Source organism: Dermacentor albipictus, chromosome 2 (genome assembly GCF_038994185.2).
Source record: "Dermacentor albipictus isolate Rhodes 1998 colony chromosome 2, USDA_Dalb.pri_finalv2, whole genome shotgun sequence".
In the NCBI taxonomy this organism is placed as follows: Eukaryota; Metazoa; Arthropoda; class Arachnida; order Ixodida; family Ixodidae; genus Dermacentor; species Dermacentor albipictus.
Genome location: NC_091822.1, coordinates 48925720 through 48930977, shown reverse-complemented (window position 1 = coordinate 48930977; position 5258 = coordinate 48925720). Strand labels below are relative to the sequence as shown.

Here is a 5258-nt window from a genome sequence, read left to right as displayed (position 1 = left end):
TCCTTACGCTGCTCGTCCGGCATATCAGCGACGAAGGCTGACATGGATGGGAAGAGCGGAGACACTGAAGCCACATCAGAAGGTAGCGGTGATCGGCAAAGCGCATCGGCGTCAGAGTGCTTTGTGCCCGATCGGTAGACGACGTGATGTCATATTCTTGTAAGCAAAGTGCCCATCGGCCTAGGCGACCTGACGGATCCTTCAACGAGGACAGCCAGCAAAGGGAATGGTGGTCGGTGACAATGTCAAAAGGGCGACCATATAGGTAGGGATGAAATTTGACGAAAGCCCAAATAATGGCCAAGCACTCTTTTTCTGTTGCAGAGTAGTTAGCTTCTGCCTTCTTTAAGGTGCGGCTCGCATACGCCACGACGTACTCATCATAGCCATCTTTCCGTTGTGCGAGGACTGCACCAAGTCCGACGCCGCTGGCCTCCGTGTGTACCTCTGTAGGCGCTGTGGGATCGTAGTGTCGAAGAATCGGTGGCGAAGTGAGTAGTCGACATAGTTGCTTGAAGGCGTCGTCACAGGAAGTTGACCACGCGGCAATACCGTTGGTAGCGGTAAGCAAATTGGTTAGTGGTGCGATGATAGTTGCAAAATTGCGCACAAAATGCCGAAAGTAAGAGCAGAGCCCTATAAAACTGCGGAGTGCCATAAGAGTAGTGGGCATAAGAAACTCTGCGACCGTGCGAAGCTTGGCTGGGTCAGGAAGTACACCATCCTTCGATACAGTCCCAATATTGTTAACTTACGGGCAGCAAAACGGCACTTTTTGATGTTGAGTTGGAGGCCAGCAGAGGTGAGGCAAGTCAGGATCTCACGCAAGCGAACCAAGTGCGTCGGGAAATCTGGCGAAAACACCACGATATCGTCAAGGTAGCAGAGACATGTTTTCCACTTGTAGTTACGAAGGATGGTGTCCACCATACGCTCGAAAGTAGCAGGCGCGTTGCAGAGTCCGAATGGCATTACGGTAAATTTGTACAAGCCGTCGGGCGTGATGAAAGCTGTCTTCTCACAGTCATCTTCTGCCATCGGCACTTGCCAATAGCCGGAGCGAAGATCCAAAGATGAAAAGTATTCCGCACCTTGTAAGGAGTCGAGGGCATCATCTATCCGAGGCAGCGGATAGACATCTTTACGAGTGATCTTATTGAGTCGACGGTAATCTACACAGAAGGGTATTGATCCGTCCTTCTTGCGCACTAATACTACAGGAGACGCCCAAGGGCTGTGGGAAGGGCGAATGACGCCACAGTGCAGAATATCGTCGACCTGCTCGTCCATGATCTGTCGCTCAGCTGCCGACACGCGGTATGGTCGCTGGCGTAAAGGAGGACGGGAACAAGTGTTGACACTGTGAGTGACGGTTGCCGTACGCCCCAGAGATGGTTGTTCAATGAAACGACGAGCGAAAATTCTGAAGAAGCGCGAGGACTTGGTGGCGATACGGAGGTGGCAGATCGGCGTCCACGACAGATTCAAAAATTTCCGATGACGACGACGACAATGATGATGATGATGATGACATGCACAGCACGGGAGAAGTGAAGGCGTCGAGCTCATACCAGGCCGTGTCGTCGGAAGCGTCAAGAATGTGAAGCGGGTCAAGGGGCCGAACACGACCTAGTGATTCGCCGCGCAGTAAGGTCACAGGGTAGTGAGACGGGTTACACACAAGCATAGAGAATAATCCAGATAGTGGTGAGGACAGCAAACGGGAGAGGTAGGGCCTTGCGACGTATGAAAATAGGCGATGGTGTAAAAAGTACTGTAGCGTTTGGCGCGGTAGAGCAAGAGACGGGCACAAGCACAGACATTTCAGGTGGTATGTCCATATCGGATACAATGGTGTGCTTGGAGGCTTTATTTTCAGAAGGAACAGGCAGCAGGGAATCGGCAAGCGGGAAAAGCGCCACTTCGGCCCGGGCACAGTCAATGATGACACGAAGGTGAGACAAGAAGTCCCAGCCGAGAATTATGTCATGTGAACATGAAGACAGCACAAAAAAGTCAACAACATAGACAATGCCGTCTATGACCACCCTTGCTTTACAATGAGCAAGCGGGCCTATATGCTGCGCAGATGCGGTGCGTAGAAGCATACCAGACAACGGCGTTGTGACCTTGTGGAGGTTACGACAAAGCTTTTCGTCAATAAGGGAAACTGCAGCCCCAGTATCAACAAGCGCAATTGCGGCGGTTGCTTCCACCAAGACGTCCAATAAATTTCGTGGCAACTGTGCAGGCCTTGTAGAAGTCGCGAAGCTTGCAGTTTGTGGCTGCGGAACTGCAGCAACTACTTTCCCTCACTAGGTGACTGGCGGTGACGTAAGGGGGAAAGCGAGCGACGACGTGGTGATGGCGACCGATGGGTGCTGACAGGGCGTCGTGGAGGCGGCGAGAACTCTGGGTTGGGAAGAGTCGTATGCCCGGTAGTATCGTCACAATAGCCATATCCAGGCGTTGCAACAGCAGCGTTAACAGGTGCAGGGGACGATGGCAGAAGCGCGCGACATGGCCGGCGATACTGCAAGTGAAGCATATGGGCCAGTTGTCACGTGTGCGCCCAGGGGTCTGAACTGGGCGTCGAGACAGAATTGGGGGCAACGCGGGAGGAGGTGCAGCTTGAAGTCACATTGGCGCAGGACACGTGAAAGTCGGTGGCACAGGTCGCGCGGCAACTTTGGCACAGGTCAGAAGTGCAGCCATGGGAGGGCAGGGTTGAACTAAAGGTAAAGACCTAGCAAGTTTCTCGCTAATGGCCCGCCTAATGGGAGCAGGCAGAGATGTGTGAGGCTGGGGAGGTCAATCGTTGAGAGGCAGCATAGACAGTTGGCGCAACACCTCCTCATGAATGAAATCTTTGATCGCAACAGAGAGTGATGCTGCTGGCATGGACTTGGAGCGAAGCGCGAGGCCCGAGAGAGAGAGTAGCCAGGTGCAACAGCGCTGTGTGCAAGGACCCTTTGTCGACGCAGCTCATCGAAGCTCTCGCTAAGAGTGACGACAGCAGTGACAGAAGTAGGGTTTCACGCCAGGAGCATTTGAAATGCGTCGTCCTCGATGCCCTTGAGGATGTGCTTATGGGGAATCGACACGGGCACAAATATCCACAACATCCTTTATGTAGCTGGTGTAAGTCTCGCCGGGCTGTTGAGCGCGCTGACGTAGGCGCTGTTCAGCCCGCAGTTTTCACAAGGCTGGGCGACCGGAGACTTCCGCGAATGCTGTTTTGAAAGCGGACCAGGTTTGCAGTTCCCTTTCATGATTGTGGAACCAGAGGTTCGCTACGTCAGCAAGATAGAAGATCACGGTACGCAGCTTCGTCAGGTCATCCCACTTGTTGTGATCACTGACGCGCTCGTATGTAGAGAGCCAATCTTCGACGTCAGTCTCACGTGACCCGCTAAAAACAGGAGAGTCCCGCTGTCGCTGGACGGCACCACACATGATAAGAGCGGCTGATACTCCAAGTGGATTGTTGGGAGCCTCGATCATAGTAGCGGCTGGAGCAGTTGTCAAAGTTCGGCTGCTAAGTTCCAGGATGAGGTCGGGGAGTGAAGCACCTCCACCAAATGTAATATGTGGATTTATTACGAGTCACTAGGCACAGTCTAGTTGCACCGGCAGTCCACGAACGCTGATCGCGTGCACAGCAGCACAAGAGCCGTCTTCTTCGTCTTCCTCTTCACTACAGCTGCAACTCTTCAGGTTCTGGCCACTTCACAGCACGGGAGAGGCGGACAAAGGCCACATCAATCCACTTGTTGACAACCCTAGGCACAGTTGACTGGGATACATTGAACCTGCAGGTGACAACAGATGTTGTAAACACAATGCAACACTTATCAAGCTAATGTAAAAAGGCAAGTAACTGTATGCCAAGTCCTGCAATGGTACATTCAAGCGAAGGCAGATGAGGAATATGAGCATCTCCTGGAAGAGGGTTAGACTGTTTCGGTTCGTATGTACCATTCCTTCCTTCAGCACTTCAAGAAGAGCCATCAAAAGACTGAAATTTGACAGTCCTGTGTAAAACTGCAACGTGTCTTCGTTTTCTCTCAGGCAATCTTCAGTCAGCATTTGCTTGTTCAGTTTGTTTCGCACTTCCCCGTGCTCTGAGAGCAGGTGCCGATTCTCGTTCTCAAGATGCTCAATTTGCTCTATTGTCAAGTCAGTAACATGTGAAAAGTCAGCCTTCCCTGAAAAGATGCAGCAAACAGTGCGCAACCTGCCTATCAATGCACAGTCAAAAAGAGAGCAGTCCAGCATGATAGTTCAAGAAATGTTTGCGCTTTTCATTCAAAGCCATATGAGCACTGTTTACAGTACATTAAAAATGTGCATAAAATCAAAAACAGTAGCAATCTTAACTCCATGCAAACACATACCTCCATCAGTGCATTCTTGATCAGGAGCCTCTTGGATATCAGGATCATCATCAAAAAGCGCTTCATCGTCTTCGGAGATCAATGGTGAATCCAGCACAGCACTACTTCCTTGTGCATTCTCATGCAGTTGCTTTAGGGGACTTCCCGATCACTCCGCTCGGCGCCTTTTCGTGTACCTGGAAGGGAACCCTGCATTCAGGTACTTGAGAAATACAAAATCATCAAGTTCCTTTAAAGTGGAGACGTTAAAAGCTTGTGAGAAATCACCAGTAGCATTTTAAGGGCGGACAAGTCATAACCGCAGGGGGACAAGTCATAACCACAGGCAGTCGTACCGAGATGACGAGCCGTCACCGTTCATTTCTTTCCCGTGCCCAAGATGAAGCGAGAGCGCCCAGTCCGGATAGGACTCATCCATTAGGTATGATGGACGACCTGCGTAAAGTACGAGTAGTTAAATCGCTGAGAGCTATCACCCAACCGGCCAGCAGTCGTTTACGATCATGTACCGTGGTCGCCAACAAGCGTGGTACTGTGAACTTTTAGGGCTTACCTGAAATGAAATGCTTATTGCAGATTCTGTAGTGGTTCGCACTGCGGTCCATATTCTTCTGGTTAATACAGGAAAACCATTCCGCCCTCCTCCGTGTTGACACTTCATTTGTCCTTGCGCACTGATGCGTGATCACTTTTGGAATGTGAAAAAAAAAAACTCCGCGACATTTTCGTCCTTCGCACTTTTCTGCGAGTGGGCACTGCACCCATACACCGTGCAGTTCACCATAGTGCCAGGAAAAAGTACAGTTGAAAGAAAAAAACATGTCGACAAGCACCAAACAGCGGCCGCCGAACGACCGCGGC

At 51.2% G+C, this 5258-nt stretch overlaps 1 long non-coding RNA gene across 1 annotated transcript; it reads right to left on the bottom strand.

Annotated features, from left to right (window-relative positions):
* Positions 1-3501: 3501 nt before the first annotated feature.
* Positions 3502-5057, bottom strand: LOC135904304 (uncharacterized). Its single transcript, XR_010565082.1, has 4 exons — positions 4951-5057; positions 4733-4832; positions 4398-4573; positions 3502-3812 (listed from the first exon to the last, which is right to left on the bottom strand). It is a non-coding gene; the product is annotated as an uncharacterized lncRNA (long non-coding RNA).
* Positions 5058-5258: the final 201 nt, after the last annotated feature.